Raw genomic sequence first — 25,847 nt, 5'->3', positions numbered from 1 at the left:
TGAACCTTTTGTAATAAAAGCATGCTAAAACTGATATACATATCAAAATGGTATATAGAGACAAATATATATAGATATGTATGTAAGAGTTTTTTTTCCATGTCTATGATGTTCTTGTACTGTGTGTTATGGTATTTATGTGGCAAGAGCAATGGCCCCCATTGTGTGTGAACAAGGCAGGAATAACTGCAGAAATGTGTTACCCCACAGCTTGATTAGAACCATTAGGAAAATTATCCTTGTGGTGTTGGTGACTGTTTCTTCTGGAAAGACTGGTGTGGTCAGTATATATATATGTATATATGTATATATATATATATATATATATATATATATATATATATATATATATATATATATATATATATATATATATATATATATATATATTCCCAGAAAAAAACATAGGTTTCAGGGATGTTATAGTTAGTTGGACATTTCACTCATACAAAACAATAGAAATTCCGCTGTTATAGTTAGTTGAGCTAACTATATCTCCTGCCCCCGCAATACACTGCTGATGATGTCACATATTACAGCGTTCATGACATGGTCAGTGACATCACTGATGACATCACTGATGATATCTCAAATGACATCACTGATGACATCATCCAGTGACTATGTGTTTCTATAAAATGTAAATATGTTATATATATATATATATATATATATATATATATATATATATATATATATATATATATATGACAAGGTGTATTGAAGAATGAATGGGTGTTTAAGAGTCAGGATGCATGATTAAGTAGGTGTGTGACTGAGTGTATAAGTGAGTGCTTAATTGTGTCTTACTTAATACAAGTGCTAGTGACTGATACAGACATTCATGCAGTTTAGATTGTCAATGGCGAGTAAGTGGTTGCATGGTTTGGTTAGCAGCTAAATGAGGATCTATATAGGCTATTGATTCCTTGTCTGAGTATCTGTATGAGTGCCTCAGTGTCTGTGTGGGAGGTTGGGGGGTGTGACTCTGTACATAAATATGTGAGTGGATAATTCACTGCGTATATGTGTTCAAGTCTGTATCTGTGAAGGGCTGTATCTCTGGGTGAGTTTGTGTATGGGTGTCTTGGTGAGTGAATGGATGCCTCAGTGGCATATGTGTGAGTAACTGCATATGTGAAAGACAGTATATGTGAGTGTTAAACTGTATAAATGACTATATGTGAGAGTGAGTGATTGTGAGACTGCCTGCATGGATCAGTGTGTGCTTGTATTAGTTATTGTATTAGAGGGAAAGTATGTGTTAGTATATGTTTTAATAAGTGAGGTGGTATGTGTATAACTGTACAGGTGAGTAAATAATAGTGTCATTCATTATTTCCATTACTGACTAGGTGTGTGAATAACTCTATGAATGAGAGGCAGTGTCTGAGTGTCTGTATAGATATGTGACTGAATATGATAATGCTACATTGATGGCTGACTGTATGTATGAGTGACTGTATGAGTGAATGAATTGATGTGTGTGTAGACCTAGGAATTAGTCAGTGGAAATCTACTAACTGGTATTGGTGTGTTCATTGTTTCGAAAAATATAGTCTGTATTTCAGAGTGGGTGTATAAAGTGTTATATTAAGGTCTGATGAGGTGCATCAGATTGTCACGTGGATGATCTCATCAGTGATGTCATCAGTGATGTCACTGACCATGTCAGGAATGATGTAATATGTGACGTCATCAGCAGTGCATTGCGGGGACGCGAGTTATAGTTAGCTCAACTAAATATAACAGCGGAATTTTTATCGTTTTGTGCGAGTGAATATATATGGTTTTACTATACATGTGCCTTTACCATGCCTGCCTTTGCCATATACGAATGTACATTTCTGTTGGCGCGTGGTTGGCACCTGCTACAGAGTGCACCGTCGACTACGGCAGAGGTCTGGAGCATTGAAAATTGTTTAAGAGTGCCAGAGCACGGCTCGAAGCAGAAAACGAAGTACCGCTGGGAGTCTGATGGAGTTTTGGATCAGTCATTGAGGACCGCGTGAGGCATGCGCTAAGGACCGACGATTCCTTTTCTCAAGCGAGTACTGTACCTGAACAACCACTGCATATATGAGCATAGCGAGGGGGGAAGCACACTTGATATTCTTTATCATCAATGAATTCTATGTACAGTGAGGCTGACCGCGGTGACGCAGCCTCGGACATTTTTAAGACGAGAATTGGGTCTCGTCCTACACTACAAACAGGGACTCAGAGTCAGCCCCAAAAAGATCTCTGGATAATATCAGTGGATTTGAAACGAAGATTGCTGAAGAAGGAGATAAGGATGAGCATGATGCATTGAGAGCTTCAATGAAGAAAAGATTGGAGATCTATGAGGGTAAAATCAAACAAAGAAAACAACAAAAATTTGAGAGGGACGCACAAGACTACGAGCAGGGCAGAATTTTAACATTTGCTCGTAAATACGACGCCCCCAGGAGAGATCTGAGGAAAAATAGATCACAACAACAACAGCAGACAGCAGTCCCCGAAACTTCAGAATCAGAGGTTTCAGGGGCAGAACATTCGGACAATGAAACAAGAGGAGCGGCAGGAGTAAGTACACCGATACCTCCCCATTTTCACGAGGAATTTGACCTAATCAGGCAATCGTGGCTAAGAGGGGGAAAGGGAAGACTGCCCGAAACAGTCACAGGCGCACTAGGAGAAGTGGGGGGCACACGCCCAAAAAGAGGCTCAGGCAAACCGAAGAAGAAAACAACCCAACACAAGTGATGCCAAGTGTGCTTGAGACAAGTACCGAAAACCTAACTATTATTAATCTGACTCCTAACATTTTGGCACCCTCAGAAACATCCGTCCTGCAACTGGGGCTAACCTTTTGCACCACAAGCAACTTTGAATTTGTACAGACATGCATTGATGTCTTTAAATTGGTGCGTAAAATGAAACTTTACAAATTCTGTAAATTGAAAGACATCAACTCACTTGGTATCCCCCAACCATCAGGTCCAAACCCTATAAATGAAAAAGAGTTGGAGCTTCTTGCCATCCTGGAAGATCTAAATGTGGAAGGTGTAACAGCTAGCCAAGAGGAACCGGACATGACGGACTCTGGAACAGCTTCCAGCAACTTCCAGAAAAGAGAGGCAAGCCCCTTCAAACCAGTCTCGAAATTTGTCCCACCAACCACCATGGACGCCATTGACGTTTTTCCCGAAAAGGTCATGCTTGACCTGCGTAAATTGAGAGAGAATCCAGCAGAGGATAACAGACACGTGTGGAACCTGACATTTGATCAATGGAAAGCAATAAAGGATTTGGAAACCGACAAGAGCATTGTAATAAAACCCTCCGACAAGGGCGGCAATGTGGTCTTACAAACTCCTGAAAGCTATTGTTTTGAAGCACTCCTCCAACTTGGCAATCAAGACAATTATACACCTATTGCCATGAAGGAGTATCTGGAAAGTATCACACAATAAGAATCACTGATACACAAATGGCACATGAAAGGTATGCTGTCAGTGGAGGAATTTAAATTTCTGCAAGTTCCCAATCCCAGGATACCCACCTTTTATCATCTGCCAAAGGTGCATTAAGACCCTGAAAAACTGCCAGGACGTTCGATAATTTCATCAATCGGAGGTCTCTTGGAGAACATGTCTAAGTTCATAGACTTCTACCTCTTTCCTTTTGTGGAGGAAATGTCCTCTTACACCAGAGATACGAAGGACTTTCTACGATATGTTGAAGGGAGCCCATGGGAATCAGATTATCTGATGGTGACCTTGGATATAGCCAATCTGTATACAAGTATCGCACATGAACAAGGCTTAGATGTAATTAATCAGGTGGTGCAACAAAGACCTGCAGAATACAGAGAGCATAGTGAGATGCTCATTGACTTTCTTCGTTTCTGCTTGTTCAATAACATTTTTATTTGTCAGGACCAGATCTACCGACAAAAGCGGGGGACGGCCTCGCCCCCAGCTACGCGAACTTGTTCGTCGGCTGGTGGGAGAAGCGGGTGGCATGGTCGGACTCCTGCGACCATTGGGTCAACAAGACCATAATCTGGAGGCGCTATATTGATGACCTCTTTCTTGTTTGGCGAGGTAGTAGAGAGTCAGTTGAGGAATATATCAAACATCTCAACAGCAACAACTTAAATTTGAAATTCTCTGGTGAAATTAGCAACACCGAGGTGAATTACCTAGATGTCAGAGTATTCATAGCATATGCCAAGTTACAGACAGCTCTCTTTAGGATGCCCACAGCAGGCAACTCAGTGCTTCATGCACGTAGCAGTCACCCCACAAGCCTTAAGAACAGTATTCCCTATGGGGAGGTTTTGCGTATTAAACGCAATAGCTCCCGTCCTGAAGACTACAATGAGGCAGGTATGGTTAGCCTTAACCGATTCAGAGAACGAGGCTACAAAGAAAGGGTACTGAGCGAAGCATGGAAGAAAGCCCAGGTCAAGAGTAGAACTGACTTGATTAAGGAGACTCCTAAAGTAGAGAATAATACAGGTACCAATAATCTGAGTCTCATTACAAACTTCTCTAATGCAGCAAAGAGCCTCAAGAGAATCATATATTCCAATTGGAACATATTAAAATCTGACCCAATTATTGGATGAGATATTCCCGTACAACCATCTATAACATTTCGTAAGACCAGATCGCTTAAGGATCACCTGGTACAGAGCCACTTGCCCCCTGTTGCCAGAGGCATACAGGGTTTAAGTGGTTTCTATCCTTGCAATAAATGCAAAGCATGTGCGGATAGCAAGAAAGTTGTATGCTACCACGTACCAGGAAGACACGATCCGGTCGCAATCAAGAAATTCATGAACTGCCTGACACCATTCGTGGTCTACTGTCTCACTTGCCCGTGCAGACTTAGATATATAGGGAGCACAATACACCCAGCCAAAATACGCATTTTAGAACACCAAAGGGCAATACAAAACAACGACAATATTTACCCAGTAGCACGTCATTTTCTAACTCACCACAATAGTAACCGCAAACTCTTGAGTTACTTTTGCCTTGACCATGTAGCTCGAGACCCCAGAGGTGGAGATAGAGCAAAATGCTTAAGGAGACTAGAGTCCCGATATATCATCAATTTAGCAACCAAAACACATCTGGGACTTAATATGGGGGAGGAACTGAGAGTGCACCTGTAAATACTGTATAGAATGTTTGTCATTAATTACTTTTTCTGCTGCTTAATGGGATCTCAGGTTACAATCGATGAAGTGAAGTTATAGATCAAGTGTGCCTTTTTTGTTTAGTTGTAGTAATTCATCTCTAATTGATTCAGTATAGTTTGATTTGAGGATGAGAACAATTGTGCTGTTAATTCAATGTCTGAAATGAAATTTTCTATCACTGCACTATCTAATCATGTGCCCATTTGAGGGCTTTATTCTGTTGGTTCCAAGCTGACGTAGCTGGATAAGCAGCTGTGCTATGGAAATGTTAAACACTGACCAACCATTTAATTTATGATAAATGTTGGTCTCTCCCTTTAGAACCAAATGCCTCTATGCAATTATACTGTGCTCGCATTACTTTAAAAAAAAAAAAGTTTCTTGCACAACTTGGAATGTAAATACTCTATTTGTTTTCACTGTGCCGACATTTGTGTTGCCTGACCCGATAATGGCATCGCAACGAGAAAGATCCCACGAGATTTTGTGCAGCAGTCATTGTTTTTGTGTTTATATTGCGCAGCGTCATGGCGGCCGCCTGATACTGACGAAGGCGTACCGCCGAAACGCATCTGTTCTTTGATTTTCTGTGCGAAATAAATCCGACTTGGATTTCAACCCCCCGCGAGTGCGAATCAATTTCTTTCTGGTGTTTAGTATATATATATATATATATATATATTCACTGAAAAAACCATAGGTTATAGACCACATATAGTTAGAAATTAGCATTTACAAAACCTTGAAAATTCACTGAAAAAACCATAGGTTATAGACCATATATAGTTAGGAATTAGCATTTACAAAACCTTATTTTACTCACACAAAACCATTGAAATTCCATATATAGTTAGTTGCACTAACTATATATCGCGCACCCGCAATCCACTGCTGATGATGTCACATATTACATCATTCATGACATGGTCAGTGACATCACTGATGACATCACTGATGACATCTCAAATGACATCACTGATGACATCACTGATGACATCATCCAGTGACTGTGTGTTTCTGTAAAGTTTAAATATGTTTTACATATTGAAGAATGAGTAGATGTAGAAGTGTCTGGATGAAGGATTTAGTAGGTGCGTGACTGACTGTATGAGTGAGTGATTAAATGTGTCTCACTGAGTGCATGGGTTAGTGACTAAACTGTCTTAATTTGTGCATCATTATGTCTGTTGTTCTGTAAACTGCTGCATGTGTTGATCAGTAGCTATATGAGTAACTATATGGGTTATTGATTGATTGTCCAAGTATTTGTATGGGAGACTGAGTGTGTGTGTGGCTGGCTGGGAGATGTGTGACTCTGTGCAGATCAATGTGTTCTTGTATCAATGATTGTATAAGAGAGTAAGTATGTGTTAGTATATGTTTGAAAATGTAAGGTACTCTATGTTTAACTGTATAGATTAGAAAATGGAAGTGTGATTGATTCTTTACAGGACTGACTAGGTGTGTGAGTAACTCCATGGATGAGTGGCAGAGTGTGAGTGTCTGTATAGGTGTATGAGTGCATATGATAGTGTTGTAAAGATGAGTGATTGTATGTATGAATGATTGTATGGGTGAATGAGTGAATGTGTGTGTAGACATAGGAATCAGTGAGGGCGTATGTAGTAATTAGTATTGGTGTGTCAATGGTTTAAAAAATTATATTCTGTATTTAACACTGGGTGTAACAGAGGTTATATTAAAGTGTGAGGAGATGCATTGTATTGTCACATGAATGATATCATCAGTGATGTGACCATTGATGTCAAATGAGATGTCATCAGTGATGTCATCAGTGATGTCATTTGAGATGTCATCAGTGATGTCATCAGTGATGTCATTTGAGATGTTATCAGTGATGTCATTTGAGATGTCATCAGTGATGTCATTTGAGATGTCATCAGTGATGTCATCAGTGATGTCATTTGAGATGTCATCAGTGATGTCATCAGTGATGTCACTGACCATGTCATGAATGATGTAATATGTGACATCATCAGCAGTGGATTGCGGGTGCGCGATATATAGTTAGTGCAACTAACTATATATGGAATTTAAATGGTTTTGTGTGAGTAAAATAAGGTTTTGTAAATGCTAATTCCTAACTATATATGGTCTATAAGCTATGGTTTTTTCAGTGAATTTTCAAGGTTTTGTAAATGCTAATTCCTAACTATATATGGTCTATAACCTATGGTTTTTTCAGTGAATTTCATTGGTTTTTTAAAAGCTAATATCTGTAGCTGTAAAATGTATTCTTCTTTAAATCCCAAAATATATTTTATATGTTTATTAATAATTTTTTTTTAAATATTTTTTTTTTCTTCGCTCCCGCTTTGCGAATCGGGAAGCTTCCCGTTAGCTCACCTTGATGCCGCGAAATAGTCCGCGAACCGGTAAACGTTCCTTTAGCGCAACTGCCGCGTTAGAAAACAACATCGTGACGCGTCGCGTCCGCATGACGTTTCGCGTTGTCGCGTGATACGTCATAGGACGTGCTACGTTAGCGTACCCGGAAGCGAACTGGTACGCGAAGCGAGGCGCGAAGCGCAGGTTCCCGGAAGCAAACCGGGAGGCGGCGCAAAGCCCGTAACGTAAACACAGCAGGTCATGTGACTTGGTAATAACACTTTTCATTGGTTCATTTCACTTTTGGTTTCCTAATGATGTAAGACTAGGTCATGTAATCTAAAATTAACACTTTTCATTGGTTGAGAACTATTGTTTTTCCCAAATGATAAAAACCCCTCCTTCTTTCCTCACTCTGACTTTCATCTTTGTGAGAGAAAGACCCTTTGTTACCAGTGAGCAATGGCTTCTTTATTAGCTTCAGCTGGTGCTTCCCCACCACCTCCACCACATCCAAGGAAGAGAGGACCACCTGCTGAAGTTATAATTCAGCAAGAAGAGGAAGAAGAGGAAGAGGAGGAAGAGCAGGAAGAGAGGCAGTTTTTGCCTGAGGAGCCCAGGAGGTTTCACCTGAAAGAAAATGTTATTTGGCAATTTTTTAAATTTCCCAAAGGCCAGAAAAAAGTAAATGCAAGATACGTAACTTGCCTTATATGTCAAGATAGACTGTCCAGAGGGACCGAGAAGAAATACAGTTACGGAAACTACACAATGCATCGCCATATGACTAGGTGGCATCCTAACAACTACAGTGCTGCACAGTTACGTAACGAACAAGATAATCCCCCTATTATGGCCAGAAGATCTGTTGTACCGGAAGTGACGGGACCAGAGGGCAGGGAGATGGTGCCAAATATACAAATGAGATTCGGGGAAGTAAAACAAGTCTGCGTACTTTGCAATGGATTCATTTGCTACAGAGAAAGTAGCATCACTCTGATCAACAGAGCTATTGACAATCATGCTCATGTTTGTCCGAAACGCCCCAAACAATAAATTCTTTTTTTTTTGTTGCTCCTGTTGAGCCCTTTACAATGAATCGTTTTCGTTTCCCCCCCCAAAAAAACCAAAAAAATATATAAAACCGTTGAGAAAAATTCAAAAAAAGTAAAAAAATGTTCAGAAAAATAATTAAAAAAATATAAAACAACAAAAACAATAAAAAAAAAGTTATTTTCAGAACTACCTCCCCGTTATAAAAAAATTGGTAGAATATTTGGAACTCTGCCAACCTCTATTTCTCTTGGTTCGCTTCCCAGTTCGCTCGCCGGTACGCGAACCGGGAGCGAACCAAAAATTTTTTTTTAAAAAAAAGAACAGTAAGTATAAGGGAAGGAAACAGACAGTTATGTTAAAAGAAAGACAGCTATAGGGGAGTAAACTAGAGATACTGTTACCCGTAATCCACTGCTGATGATGTCACATATTACATCATTCATGACATGGTCAGTGACATCATCAGCAGAGGATTGTGGGTAACAGTATCCCTAGTTTACTCCCTATAGCTGTCTTTCTTTTAACATAACTGTCTGTTTCCTTCCCTTATACTTACTGTTCTTTTTAAAAAAAAAATGTTAGATCAGTCAGAAACAGTGAAAGTAATAGAGACAGAGTGAGTGACCAAGAGTGAAGAAGTATGAGAAGAGAGGGACTAAGAAAAATAGTGAAGGAGTAGAGTAATTAAGTAATAGAGAAAGGAATGAGGGAAGTAGCAAAGGCAGGAAAGTGATGCTTAAAGAAATGAAGCAGTGGAACTAATAGAAGTTAAATGTGATAGAAATATAACGAAAAGAGTACAAAACATTTACCTTATAATTGTCGTTAAGTTAGTCATTTGTTCTTTTTATACTTTCAATCTGTGAAAGAGAGAACAAACATTTGAAAAATATTAAAACATGTTTTTAATAAATTAGAAAAGACAAGGGAAAAGATTGAAGGACAAATAGTTTTGAAAGAACTTTGACACTTACAGAAGCCTCTGCTTCTCCATGCCCCTACACAGTCCTAAAAATATACATTTTAAACTAACAGTATCTTGATGCAGATGAAGTGAGTCCTATCTTGCAACATTGTGCATCTTTTGCATGACTGCGGCATCGGTTTCATGTGGCATTGTTTTTTTACAGCATGACACATCTGCCTAGATGCATCATTTTATAATTTTGTCGCCTCATAGCAAATCTTTTCAACCGCGACTGCGTCACAAAAGTGACGCACAGTGGCGCAAATGAGGCATACACCTATCATAAATCTGTCCCTAACATGTTAAATAATTGATTCAGGATGACAATAAGGTGTGGCCTATCCAGAGGTTTGTTTAAGGTGAGGCCTACTCAGGGTTGCAGATCAAATTTACACTTGTTGAAGAATACAGAGGAGATAATACATGTGAAGGCCTACTAATGAAGTAAGTCATGTCCACTTCACTCATGAACAAAGGCCAGACCTCTTCTGTGTCCGTGGACAGACCTAAACTTCATCTGCACAATGTCATTCGTAAACTTAGGAAACACAGGTGATGTAATTGAAAAATTTGGAGTTTATTTTCCTCATTTCACAATCACATCACCTGTGTTGCCTTTGCTTAGGTATCTCATAGTGCAGATGGAGTCTAGCATATCAAACAGTACATAGAAGTTGAGCAGTGTATACAACAATTTTGACACTTAGAAAAGCTTCAGCTTCTGCATGTCCCCTACACAGTGCTAATTATATACATTTCAAAGTGATGGTATCTTGCTGGAGATGAACTGAAACCTATCTTGCAACATGGTGCATCTTTTACACAAAAGTGACCCACAGCGGAGCAAATGAGGCGCACGGTCATCATAAATCTGACCCTAACATTTTAAATCATTGTTTCAAGATGCCGATAAGGTGTAACCTATTCACAGATTTGTTTCAGGTAAGTCCTACTCAGAGTTGCAGATGAAATTTAGGTTTGTTGACGAATACAGAGAAGAAAATACATGTGCAGGCCTACCAACCAAGTGTGTCATGTCCACTGCACTCTTGAACAAATGTCAGACCTCCTCTGTCTCCAGGAACAGGCCTAAACCTCATCTACACAATGTGATGTGTAATGTTAGGAAACACAGGTAATATAATTGAAAAACGTGCAATTTTGTTTGCTCATTCCACAATCATATCACCTGTGTTTCCTTTGCTTAGCTATCTCATTGTGGAAATGTAGTCTATCATATGAAAGACTACGTAGAATATGAGCACTGTATGCAACAACTTTGACACTTACAGAAGCCTCACCTTCTCCATGCCTCCTACACAGTTCTACATGTACATCATAAATGCAAACAGAACAGAATTAATTATACATGTTAAATGGTTTATTTTTGCTGTTCTCAGAATGTATCAAATTTCACTAAAAACAGTGACTTGAAGGTATTCATCATATAACAGCGGGGAAAAAAAAACACAATCAAAATGATTGTGTTTAAAAAACCCATACAACATAACAAATCAGAATTCAGAACTCTTTAAAGTTAACTTACTTTCCATGACGGCGAAGGATGTCCTATGAACAGCTTACACTCTGTTGTGCTGTTATTACTTTCAACCCGCCACTTTCTGAAAGAAAACCTCCATCGTTTTCAAAAACATGTTACATACAATAAATGACTTCTCGCTCTCTACCACACGTTTCCACAAGGCCAAATCGTGTCAGAGCCATTTATAACTCTTGGAATTCTTGTAAGCCAATCCCGTCATGTTGTATTTCCGCAACTTTCAGAATTAAAATGTTGAAGATCATTTTCACAATTACTAATATCTTACCTTTCATGCTCACTCATGTTCTACATTTCCTATGACACTGATACTGCTTACTATGAATCAGACTTACACTATCTCTATGACTACTACAATTATTAAATTCTCTACATCACTTTTAATCACAAAGCAATATAAAACAGTAGACAGCATTGCAGACTTACATTCCCTCTACTCCATGTTTTGATTGGCTGCTTGAATTTGCTTATAAAAAGAAACAGTTTTTCTGAATTCATTCAAAGTGCAGTTATTTCAACATGACGTCCAGTGTTATGGTAAGAAGTTATGTCTCTGTACTACACTTATCCTCAAGGCCAAATCGTGTAGGAGCCATTAGAACTTCTTGAAATTCCTCAGAGCACATCCCGAGATTCTTTCCCTAAAATTTTGGTTTTAAAAACACCAGGTAAGAGTTTTTAAGGTCATACGGCAATTTTTTTTTGAAAATTAAAACAGAATCATTGCAGAATGACCAGCCGTTTCTAGACTTTAAATAAGCTGTGTAATGTCCTGATGTTATTGAAGGACCGTCATGATATATAATTGCTGCAGTTACAAAAGTCCTTCCTGATATTGACAACTGTGAAGCCACAAAATTTTTAATTAAAGTTGTCAATTTTGTTCCATCAGGCCTACATCGTTGGAACATTAAAATAACATACTGGCCATATGTTCGTATAAATAATGTGGACATCATTTCAGATTTACATTGGCTACACTCCATGTTGTGATCAGCTGCTTTTACTAGTTTATTAAAAGAGACTGATTTACTGTCTGGCAAAGTTAAATATATAAATCTTTCTGAGTCTACACTAGTACTACTTGATACCCTACAGTTCTCGCAGTCATGCTGCCATTGATAAGAAAGCCCAAACAGGTGATCTACATCTACACCTTCAGCATGCAATACATCAAGTATATACATTAAAAACTCCTGACAATCTTGCTGAATATTTTGAGAGAATTGTGTTTGGCCTGAACATCTGTCTAACAGATTTCGAATTTCAGACACACTTTCTATTTTTGTTCTATCTGTGCTACATTTCTCTAACACAGAATTTAACAAACTGCAAAATCTTTGATCAGAATTGACCACAATCTCTTCTTTTACATTTTCTAGAGAAAACAAAACATTAACCACTACATTAGCATAGCAGTTGACACCAGAACTGTTTTCAAATTGAAAACCAACAACATCTTCAACAGAATCCTTTTTGTTTCTGCTTATAATTTCAGGTTCATCGACTTTTCGTCTTTTTGCTGCAACCTCCCTAGTATTTGTCACATTTCTTCATTTCCGGCCTACCACACGTTTCTCAAACAAAGGATATTGAGGCAAATGTGGCGTATACTCTCTTCTCAACCTATTGTATTCCTTAACACAATCTAGATCCGCACAAATGTTTGTGACATCACACTCAATCAAGTACAATCCCGATAAAGTTCTAACTCGTGACAATGCCACATATGCCATACCCTCCTTGAACACAGAACTGCCAATATTCACCAATGCACTGTCTACACTTAAACCTTGCGATTTATGGATTGTCACCGCATATGCCAAGCAAACAGGAAACTGCTTACGGCGAACATATAAGTCTTTTACAAGCAAAAATCTAGCAGAGCAACGACCAATTACCTGTACTTCCTCAATGCCATCAAATTTAATTTTTAAAAATTCAATTCCATCTCTATTTCTGTATTTCACAAAATCAACAACATTACCCATTGATCCATTTACCAGACCTCTTTCAACATGTAAATTCCTTCTTAAAATTATACGGCAGTTCAAGCACACATTCAGAGTCTTTTCAAAACCTGCAGTTTTAGATATAGTCTTCTCTAATGAATCCAATTTTGATTTCAAATTCTCAGACAAAATAATTGTTGATCCCATATGCTCTACTCTGTCAATAGCTTCTAGTTTCACAATCTCCTGCTTTTCCAAATGCAACATTTTGTTGTTGAATTTGGCACATTCTGCAAGAGTTGGCATCAAACATATTCCAGATTTCTTCTCAGTAATTTTCTGAAAAATATTCTCAGGCACAACATCTTGTTCTGGATATAAATTTGACAGTAATCGTGCATGTAAAGCTTCTTTCCCATGCTCGGTCACTTTTCCAATTCTAACATCTTGTAGAATAGTCTTGTAAACTTCATCCTTCGCCTGACACATATTTTCATGCAGTTCAGCATAATTGAAGTTTAACCATATATTGACGTTGCCAATGCTCCCTAGGCACTTCCTGGTATCTTCATGCGTGAGCATTTTGAACACAGGTTGCCCTTTCACTGGTGTCAGCTGCAGAAGATCTCCAAAAACAATGATGTGTTTGCCACCAAATAACACATCATACTCTGTTTTGAGAACTTCTTGCATTCTCAAATGCACAAACGCAAGCATGACATTGGAAACCATGCTTACTTCGTCAATGATAAGAAGTTTCATTTTCCTCAAGATTCTTGAAACTTCAAAACAAGCATCTCCAGATAGCTTGTGATATTGTAATTTGTTGTCATGCTCCACTGGCAGCATCAGTAAACGATGTAAAGTAATCCCTTTAATGTTATGTGCTGCCAGTCCAGTTGGAGCGGTGACAACACAAGACAGCGATGACTCTGTCCTTTCCTGCAAATAGCATGAAATTGCTTTAATAAGGAAACTTTTTCCAGTTCCCGCTTCTCCACTCACGTACAGTCGGACAGGCTTCAACGACGTACATGAACACTCTTTCTTGTCATGACTTAATCCATGATCAATTTGCATGGTAACTTCGTCATATATTTTCCTCTGCTCAACGTTGAGTTGTCTTTCCAACTCTTCTAAGTTAACCGCATCCTCCTGAGCATGTGCCATGGATCTTTCCACTTCATTCATAGCAGTGGCAGCTTCATTTTCGATAACAGGTCCTCCTAGTGGATCCTGACTCAATGAAGCAGAACTCTGACTGTCCTGAGAACTGTCTCTGGCAATCTCGGCTGCAATCGTTGCTTCCTGCTCAATTTCCGCATTCAACATTTCTACATATTTGGGAAAAGCAGGACATTCTATGGTCTCCTTGGCAGCATTGAAAGAGTCTTCGTAACAGAGGAAATCTCCAAGCAGTTCCTCTTCTGCATGCCAAGGCTTGAAAAGTTGCAAAAGTGCTAAATAGAAAAACTCCTTTTTTTCCAGGAGATTCGCCACTCAATTTTCGATGGTTTACCAAGTGGCATTTTCTTTGCTTGACCAGACATCCCTCACTTCCTATTACAGCATACACTCCTTTCTCAGTATCTTCTTTGATGTTCCTCTTGAATATGTAATTTTGAAGAACCTCATACAGACAAACATTGTCGAGGTGTTTGCTTCGATTTGGATAATATGTATCCAACATGTTGGTCTTCAAAATGTCGGTACTGTTTGGCTCCTTTTCCGCCAAATACTCAATTTCCCACACAGGTTTCAGAACTCGATTACGCGTTGCAGCAAGACCAAGACTCGCCCAAACGATACTCCTGGACTTGGCATAGAGACTTGCTGAAGACAACCGGTCAGAGCATTCGTAAGCTCCGATTTCTCGATGCGACAACATCTTCAGACTGAAACTGTACAACTTCTTGCTGAGGCTCTTTTCATGGGAAATGTCCTCCCACATATCCTTCAATTCTGTCTTCTCTTTTTTGGTGATGTAAGATGTCACATACCGAGCCACAGCCATACAGTTATCAGCCACAAACTGTATATCCATGTTAGCATTCCACATGGACAAAATCACCGGGTTGTAGTCGTTGATGTACTTGGACTCTTCGTTCCTCTTCAAATTGTATGTGTTTTTAGGTGATTTCTTCATTACATTATGTCGCAGCGAAGACATCAAACTGTTTACTCTTCCTTTACGACATTTGGTGTAGAACTTGTCCTTGTTTCGGAATTTACGACGACAGTACTTTCCACATCGATGACTTTGGAAACGTAGAACTTTTTCTCTTAGGCTTTTCTTCTCCTTTGCGTTTGGAACAGCACACGTAGAATACTGTTGTATGAAACTCATCACTGAGTCTTCTGGATCCGTTCCAAATTTAGGTGCATCCTTGATCCACAGCAGCATATGTATATGAGGAGCACCTCTTGCTTGGTACTCCTTTCTCCAGAAGAAATCCAACACCTCTCCAAGAGGTGGATTCTTCTTATTCATGATGAAAGACATCATAGCTTCAAATCTATGATTGAAGTACCTGCATACATTGACTGGATCCAAAGAGCACAGTTCTCCGGGTGTCTTGAATTCGATGTTTTCGATGTTTGCATTTGCCTCTCGTAGAAATTCAAGTAAGTCTTCCCAGCCATACTCGGCACAGCTCAGAGTGAGGAACCATGTGGGAGTACCTAAGTTCCTCAGCATACATTTTAAATCACCATGACGACGGTACCAGTACTCATTAGTACCACGCTGACACGCCATGAGATTAATCAGGTGAGAATCCAAAATACTGTCTTGGACATTGACTTTATCCATAAAGTCACTTGCCGAGATGTTTTGCATGTGTATACCACTTTTCAAGATGTGGTTCACTGCATATGACAGTCCAGACAGATCGCTTTCAAACAGGAGATGAAACAAATAGGGAATGCATTGTCGAAACCTAGCATCTCCTGCATACAATCGCAAAGTCCGGTATTCAGAAGCAGGAATTTGATGAGGTCGCTCATCATATCTTCCTCCCTGACCTGTTGGAAAAAGCTGTGGGAAACACCGAGCTTCCAAACTTTCCTCCCAAACACTAATGGGACTCCCTTTGGCTTGTTTCATTTGAAACAACTCAATAGCATTCCCCATGACTTCCTTGGAATGCAAAGGATGAACACTATAATGTTCATATATTTCTTCACTAGTACAGGGTTCTACTTTCTCAATTTGACCAGCACACAAATCGCTATCCTCTTCCTCACTTACTTCCTCTTCTGCAACATATACATTTTTATAGTATTTATTATTTTTTTTCAAATACAATGTTGCCTTTTTGACTTTCCTAACATCCACTAAATCTTGCCATATTTTCTTATTCTTTGTCGGAACCCCATTAACTAAGATAACCAGAGGTTCCTCTTCCACTTTTTCTACTCCAATTGCGTTAATGTTTTTCTTCAAATCTAGAGGCAAATAAACAACTCTTCCCTTTAATCCTCTCTGTAAATCTGATGGAGGCAATTTCCCTGTCTTTGGCTCCATTCTTACAATAGCCTGAAAGGGATGGATACTTTGAATCAAAATAGATTCATAAGTATTTAAATCCTTCAATTCAGAAGGAATCTCAACCAATTCCAGATTATTATGAACTGCTCTAGCAGGCATCTGGTTTTGATTTAATTTGTTACAACAATAAGTACACACACGTTGATCCAATCCCAAATCAAAACAATTTTCTACCATCAAGTATGTTGTAAAATCCTTCCATTCACTATTATTTTCCCTTTCACTTTTTGCATATAAATCCACTAACTTAGTCTGATTCTTATAATAAGTGCGTCGACAACACACACAAGTGAAATTTGGCCTCTCACTTGATTTCACCTCAAACGTCGCAATTTCCCTCTGGAAATTATCTGTACTGGAAACCTGTACACTATCTTCCACATTACTCTCTTCTTCTTGGTCAATTTCAACATTCTCCTCTTTACTTCCAAAGTAACAAAACTCAATTTCTTCACATATATTCTTCACATCTATTTCAGAACCATGCAAAAGAGCAGCGCATAATTGTTTAAGCATAATTGCTGGACTCTTAGCATAATACAACATTCTAACTAATTTCCTCACTTTATTATGATGCACTGCTAGCATCCTGAAATGATGAAAAACACTCTGGCATACTCTCCTGGAAAGACAAGCCAGTGAATGACCATGCAAACCTGTCACTTCTCTCACTCTGCAAGGATCTAATTCTTGCAACAACTTCATTTTCTGCTTCAAACTTTTCTTATTAAATGACCGTATAAAATCACAAAGCAAATTGATGGAATCCTGTCGTACACTGCAAATACTACTACACTTCCAGGTGTACACAGGACCCTTAGGACGTCTTCCTAAAACCTCATTACCTAACACCTTTTCTATCTCTGTTGTCACAAGTTTTTCTTTTTCAACTGGACAACCATCTTTCACTTCATAAGCTCGACCACTGGTGTCAACTGCATGCACCAAATCATTATCCTGGAAATAACTCTCCTCATTAAAAAATGCCTCAGAGCTTGAACTATGCATCCATTCTCCAGAAAAAACTTGACAAAAATTACTACGATTAACTATTCTCTTCCATCTACTATTTCTTTTGAAATCATAAATTGCCTTGTTTAGCTTCCTAATTCTATTGATTATCAAAATAAATAACTTACGTTTAATTTCAAATGCCTGATCAATAACTTTCTCAACAATTTTTTTTCTCTTATAAAAAACCACTTTCTGTTGACCTTTCTTAATATTTTTTAACAAATTGCCAATTATCCTGTTGCGGAACATTCGTTTACGAATGTCCCTAAACTGTTGTTTCCTTCTACTATCATGCACAGAGTTATCTCTTGCTCTAGCAGTAACATTTTTCATTGGCCTTTCTTTTCCGTTTGAATTGTTTCTCCTTTTCTGGACTGAAACATTTTCTATAGTAATATTTTTTTTACTACAGATATTTCTTATGAATGTTTTTGTACTCTTACCCGGTGCTTTCTTGGTGACTTGACAAATATTTTTGTTAGAGGACTGCTGCTTTTTTTTAATTGACCTGCTGTCTTTGACGTTTTGCAGCCTTTCTCAGTCTTTCTTTGGTTGGCATGCTGAAATCTTGAAATGACCTGCAGTTGAATCTGTGGTAAAATATAATAAAAAATGTTATTAACCACTATTACCCAACAGTAAATCAATAACAGTCATCAAAAACTTAACACACTACTTAACATTTTTACATAGAAGATTTTTTAGTGCTTGGCAAATTTAGAATACAGAAATAGCAGAAAAGAAATGGAATTTATATTCATTTTACCTGTGCTGTTTTATATGTGAATCTGATCTAATTTTATGAGCATATTTTAATATTTTATTGAAGACACTACACATAACCTGTTTTTGAAGGTGTCTTTATTTTTAAATTAAACGGTTTACATTTTTACTTTTTATTTATTATACATTTTTTAAATAAATGTTCATAGTTCCATAGGCTCAAGCACGTCAGCTTCCCATCCTATGTCATACAATTCTGACAAATCTGCATCCTCATCACGTTCTTCTTCATCCCCAGGATTTAAATCATCCAAGGGATCAACATCCACTGATGTTTCAATTACGAGTTCAATGATGAGGTCGAAATCAACTGATTGCTGATTGTCGCTCATGTTGATGTTGTCTTTATCTTTAAAGAAAGATAACAACAATGAGATGTTCCAGAGTAAGAGACAAATCTCAGAGATTATAATAGTAAAATTGTTTAACAAGAGTAACATTTTGCAGCTATTATTTAGCCATGTCCAGCGATGCTGAGGAGGTGAAGCCTATGTCCAATTTTTCAGTGAACAGGACTCATCTCTTCTTAACCTTGGATAAGCCTCACCGACTCTGTGTCCCCTGCACATACTTAAATGTAAAGGGGCAGATTGATGTTAACTAGCACATCCCCAGGGATGCACCAGTTAACGTGCACCGCTGCTCTGCCACCCATGGTGTGCCGCATTTACAATCAGATAGGACAAAGCTGCGTCAAAACCCTGCGCCTGCTTGAAGCAGGCATAGGTCTTGACGCAGGTAGGCTGAAAGCTAAAGCAACAACTAAGTGTCGTGTGCAGAAGTTGCAAAAAAGGAAAAATGGCGTTTAAACCGGTAATGAGCCCATGCTAACTTAACACGGTGTAAAGATATCCAGGATCTACATCAGTTTGGGGTTCACAAACCTGGCAGGTACTAGGCACTGAGGCTTTGCACCGTGCATGTCTCATCCCGAATCATATGTTATTTCTGAATGAAACAATTTCCCAGACCACATGCTTTGGATTGGCTACTTCTAAAAAATTAAACACCCCTACTATCCCGGAGTTAGAGGAATATGATGGTTGGAGTAATTTTACTCGGTTGTCCATTAGTGATTTACAGGCCCTACTCCGTAATTCTTCCTTTAACATTTCCAGTATAAATCCAAAAGGTTGGCTGCTTTGGCAACGTAGTTCAGATTCTTGCCAGAATCGATTTTTGGGTTTAACAGAAGGTTTTAAAAATGTTAGATCTGATCCCCGGTTTGACTTGGTCCACACTGTCACGACTTACTCTGTAGGAAAATTGTGTCAGAATTGGCTGAAGCATTCAACTTTACTTGCAGTTAAAAGTCACCTTTCTAAACTGAATGCAGACGTGGATTTGAATGATTTCATTAAAGGCCCGGCTAGTGGCAGGTCGAAAAGGTGGATATATGCAGCTTACAATGAAATTTGGAAACTGACTCAGATTGAGGCTGCTACACGCCTTAGGGCTATTGATCAAGCGAATCTTGAAAAAGTGCTTGCAGTTGTTGACAATAGTATTAGCGTTCTTTCATCTAGAATTTACACACTAGATGACATTGTGTTGTCAGTTGTCGATATTGTGCATGATGAAGTGTCAGTGTTATACCATGGTCAGAATCAATTAAGATCAATCATGCAATTTGCTTGGACCCTTTAAACTCTGAAAAATGGTAAAGTTCCCTGGGGATACATGAACGTTTCTTCTTTATTTGCCCCATTCAATTTGACTGACAAACAACGCTTGCTGTCAATGCGTGATGCTTCCTTTTCTATGTTACATATTGAAAGGTTAGAATCTTTGCCTTTTTCAGTGGCAGAGGCCAATGCTGCAACGTGGCTTATCCACGGTTTAATAACGCTGCCTTTTGCTTTATATAAGTTTTCAAATTGTATGAAATATGTACCAATAGGTCGTTATGAACCTTTAGGTAGTGGTTTTCTTCATGAGGTCTGGTCGCTTCCATACACATACAGATGTTTCAAAGATGATCAAGAAGTTTATCTGAATGGAGAGGAATGCACTGAGACGCCAGATCATTCACTAATGTGTAGGCACATACAGTTACACGGTTCATGCAACAAAGACCGACCAAATATGGCTTGCGTGTTGCAAGGCACGCCAGTTCCTGCTATCATCCCCACGTTCAAGTTGTTGGAAAATGGTAGTTATTTGATGCTCAATAATGAAGATTGTTGTGGGTTAATTAGAAGTATTCCTTTTATCGTAACAGTAAGTGAACGGGTTATTTGCTGCAGAAATGTTCTATTTCCTCCCACACATGAACATAGGGAGTTTTCAATCTGGCCACAAATACCAACCTTGGGAGCAGATTTCAACGGCATGGCAAGAATAAGGGCTCTTTTGTCTCAGAGAGAGGTGGCCTTGAGTTCGGCCCGTGAAACTTTCGTGCTTCACATAGCGAACACCCGTACAGAGGTGCAGGCCCTTTTAAATACTGATTCGCCTTTGCATTTCAGCGAGATGGTTCGGACTATCTTTAACGCGTCCTCCACAAAGGGCCTGTCGCATTTTTTTAAAGTTGTTACCAGTGGTCTCGTGACTTCATTTGAGAAAATCTTTGGAGTCATCCCTGCTTTCTTTCATTCTATTTTTTCCACTTTGTTTGGTGGATTCCCAGTTTTACTTGCATTAGCAGCGGGCGCTCTTGTGGTTTTTTACATTTTTAAATATGGATGTCCTTCCTGTGCAAGGTCCCGCCCTGCAGCTGCTGACGCTGTTCCCCAATCGCATGCTTGAATATTATGGCACAATGCCGTTGGCGATATTAAGCACGGCATATGGATTATCTTTTCGATTCTCCTACTTCACCTGTGTCCAGCCTGTATTTCACTGCCTGACCTGTGATTTCGATTGGGCCATTGATTTGTGTCTCTGCGGACCGGTTTCTCCTGACGTCGACTTTAATCAGCTGATGAGTCCTATCATTACTCACAAGTTGGTTTGTCCTGGCGAAAGGATTATGGCTGTGGCATTGATGCATGGACTAATTGGTCCCTGGAATTTACTGGCGGCAGCACAGTCTTTCTTGGAACAGAGCTTTCTTGAAAATGTTCTTTTCCGCTTTTAAGTTGGATGGCTGAACTGTTTTCGGATGAAGACGGTGACTTCCTATTGGAGGCTGTTGCAGCTTATTTTGCATACACAGTTATGTCGTAGACCTTTTTCATGTTTGACATGCTGAGTACTAGCATTTCATTGACAATTCATTGACTTATTTGTCAAGTTTTTATTATTTAGCTTGCCTATTGGCTTAAGCCTCGATAAAGTAGTTGGCTGTTTTATTTTTTTTTAGCATTAAATTTTGCTAGTTTTTAATGTTTTACCTTGCGGACCGTGCACATATAAAGTTGCAATCTGCTCTCATGAGATGGCACTTCTATTATCTTATTCAGTTCGTTTCCGGATTATGGGGGGGGTGTCATGTAGATCCTGGATATCTTTACACCGTGTTAAGTTAGCATGGGCTCATTACCGGTTTAAACGCCATTTTTCCTTTTTTGCAACTTCTGCACACGACACTTAGTTGTTGCTTTAGCTTTCAACCTAGTAGTTCATCGTGGTTTACATGAGAATAATATGTTATTGCTCTACTATCTGCTTTGCTTGTTAAACTATGTCTGTACAGGGAGTGCTGAAGTTTCAAGAACAACACGATACAGAATTGTTATGAGGTCTGATCTCCACGACTTCATAGTCATAACATAAGTGCAGCTTCTGCCAATTCTGGGCATGAGGCGGGTTTTATATTGCTTTGCCGAACACACATACACACAACACTTGATGCGGTTCACATGAAGAGAGAGCTGGTGTATGCTGATGTGATTCCTTCAAATCTAGGACACTAAGGTATGGGCCCGCCCTAAACCAACCCAAAGAGACCTTCTTAGCAAATAATATAATATGTGTATTAGGGAGGGTGAGATATAAGTGTTGCTAACTCTTATTCATTTACAGCATGTTAACATGCTGTCACCATTCGCTTTTTATGTACTAGTAACTATGCTGATAATTTTGCTACTGATAATATGTGTACTTGTATTATCTAAGATACTACGCCTGAGAAGACGGCATTAGTAAATAAACATTTGCACATGTGTTCTTCTTAACTCCATGTTCTGGTTTGTAATGAATATATAACGACCAAGTGTTCATGAGTTCCACGTATCCTGAGGTACTGTAAGTTCATGTTCTGGATTGTCTAAACATTGGGAGTTTGTTATATCCAATGTGACACTGTAGCTAGCTTGGTAAGGGTTTTTTGGGGACTAAGGTGAGTTTTGGGGCACCCTAATTCGCCGAGGTTCCAATCTTCTGTGCACAGTTCTGTGTGAGAACAGAAACCCTGCGACAGGGGCACCCCTGAGCCTTGCTGGAGCTTCATCACACTTGCGATACAACTCCAGCAATGCGCCACCTTTACGGCACAGATGCGTCACGCATCTGTGCTGTTTTTGCCCCATGGTGCGCCGCATTGTAAATGCAGCACACCATGGGTGGCGGAACAGCGGCGCAGGATGACTGGCACATCCCTGGTGATGCGCCAGTCATCATAAATCTATCCCTAAGCTTCTTATCTTGTTAGAGATGAACCGCCATATGTATCATCAAAGTTTTTTGCATTTCCTAAATAGCGAACTTTAAGGAATAAATAGCGATTCTTTACCATTCCTAATTTGCGATGAGCAAATTGCTAATTGCAAATTACCCATTCATTTCCATGGAGCAGGAGGCCCATAGGAATGAAGGTGCAATTTGCGATTAGCAATTAGCTCATCGCAAATTAGGAATTTTTCCGAGGGTGCAGGGGTGTCTCAAGAACACCCTGCTGCACCCCTGAAAAAGAAATTTGGGGGCATATGGCGCACATAAATTTTAAAAACATTCCTTTACCTCAAAAACGATTTTCAACTCATAATTTGAAAACACTGTGTAAAGATGAGGCGGAGGCAGGAGATTGTTGATTAGGATTTATTCAGGAGAAGAGAGCCGTCCAGCTTGAGGGGAAGACACAGCAGCTGCAACTGCCAAACAGGGAACACTGGGGAGGAATCCTTAGTACATGGAAATCTAATGGATGACATCACAGGATAGAGCAATGGAATGATATCAATACAGATCACCACACACCTCCCCCCTTTTTAAAGTAAAAAAACGATCCTGAAAATATAGTAAAGGTTACAATAAAGTAAATCAGATAAAATCACGAAATTTGTTAGGCCTAACAGTTGTTCTTAAGCTTTTCCTTAAACTATTACCAATATCTACATTTGAACCTTTTCTTAAGCCATTGTTAATATTGACATTGGATGGAAGAGCAGTTGCTCGGGAAGGGTCTTTAGCAACACGAGAAGTGCTCCACCAATTGCCATTTGACAATTTGACAGCATTCCTGCGAACTTCTACAACTTGTTGAGAATCAAGAAATTTTGAAAAACCTTTCTTGACTGTGACAGGATTTTTAATTCTGACCCAATCGCCAGCACGAATACTGTGAAAAGACTTCTTACTTAATTCCACATTGCAAGGTAGTGAACTGGAAGATTTTTTATAAGCACACTCCCACACTTTCTCCAAGTCACAGCCCCGGTGGAGACTTCTGACCATCCAAAAGGGGAAAGCCTGGGAGCAAGCTTTCCTCCCTCTCATCAGTTCAAAAGGGGAGAAACCCGTGGCAACATGGGGAGAAATCCTATAGGACCATATAAGATCTTTTACAGCTTGAAAAATACAGTTATTTGACCTGAAAGCAGCTTGCACACATTCAACAATAACTCTATTAAACCTCTCGGTTTTGCCATTACTCTGGGGATGATATAACGGAGTTCTGGTATGTTTAATACAGCAATTATTCAGAAAAACACCCATTTCTTTAGAGATAAATTGTACCCCGTTATCAGTGAGGATTTCTTCTGGACAACCCTCCCTCAGAAAGATTTTGCTTAAACAATCAATGACACTCTTAGAGTTGGGAACATTGATAGGTTCAACTTCGACCCACCTAGAAAGATGATCAACAAGGACCAGAAAGTATTTGGAAGTGTTTGGGAGAACATGAAATGGACCTAGAAAGTCCAGACCAATTTTTTGCCAAGCTCTAATAGGTGGGGGAACTATAGAATCACAAACACCTTCTAAGATAAGAACTTTGTCACTGGTGTTGCAACGTGTACAAAGTTTGATGGCCTCCACAATTTGATTGTCCATTTTTGGCCACCAAAAATTAGATCTAACATTTCTCTTGGTAATGGTGGCCCCAAGATGTCCAGAATGGGCATCAGCAATAATTTTCTCTCGATAAATAGAAGGGGGAATGAATTTATCACCCCTAACTATTTTGCCATTTTCCAAAGAAAGTTCTGAGTTTATTTTCCAATAGATTTGAAGTTCAGAAGAAAGAGATTTTTCTTTGGGCCAACCTTTTTGTATGAACGAAATTACATCCTTGAGAACATCATCATTTTCTACAGCATTGATCCAATCATTTTCAGCGAAAGAAATGGAATTTTGGGAAATGTTGGCCACAAAACATTCCTCAATCTCAGTTTCCCAATCATTTTCATCAGATTCTTGTAGTGGTAACCTGGACAAACAGTCTGCTCGTTTGTTTTTTCCACCAGGTATGTAGATAGCTTTGAAGTTGAATTCCAATAATTTAGTGGAAAGTCTAGCTAACCGTGCAGTTGTGCGATTGATATTTCTGCCTGATAAAATGTCGACAAGAGGTCGATGGTCGGTTTGAAGAATGAATGGTCTACCCCATAAGTAAGATTTGAACTTCTCAACACTCCAAACACAGGCTAGTAGTTCTTTCTCTATTACTGAGTATTTTCTTTCAATAGGACGGAGAGTCCTGGAGGCAAATCCCACGGTAAATTCCTTACCGTAGGTCAGTTGCGAGAGAACAGCTCCTAAGCCATATTCGCAGGCATCAACAGTAACTACAGTTTCTCTATTACCATTAAAAGGCTGAAGAGCAGGAGCATTAGTGATGTGTTCTTTAATGAGCTGAAAACCTTTTTCACACTCATCAGACCAGCTGAAGGTGGCACCTTTTTTTAGTAGAAGTCTAAAACATTCAGTGGTTTTGGCATAGTCTCTCATGAATTTTGAGTAAAACTCACAGAGACCAAGAAAGGATAAAAGTTGTTCTCTGTTCGAAGGGGCAGGAGCTTCGATGATGCTTTTGACCAGACCTGATCTGGGTTTGATGCCGCTTTCAGAAATGGTATGTCCAAGATATTCTACTTCTCTGGTTTTGAAAATACATTTACTCTTTTGTAGAGTTACACCTCTTCGTTCTAGGATGTTAAAAACTTGGTCAATGACTTTGTCATGTTCGCTCTCAGTTTGGGTAAATATAAGAATATCATCTTGGAAGACGACTACATTAGAGAGTTCTTCAAACA

This window comes from Lissotriton helveticus, chromosome 12, assembly GCF_964261635.1.
Source record: "Lissotriton helveticus chromosome 12, aLisHel1.1, whole genome shotgun sequence".
NCBI classification, from domain to species: domain Eukaryota; kingdom Metazoa; phylum Chordata; class Amphibia; order Caudata; family Salamandridae; genus Lissotriton; species Lissotriton helveticus.
Note: the sequence above shows the minus strand (reverse complement) of the source record.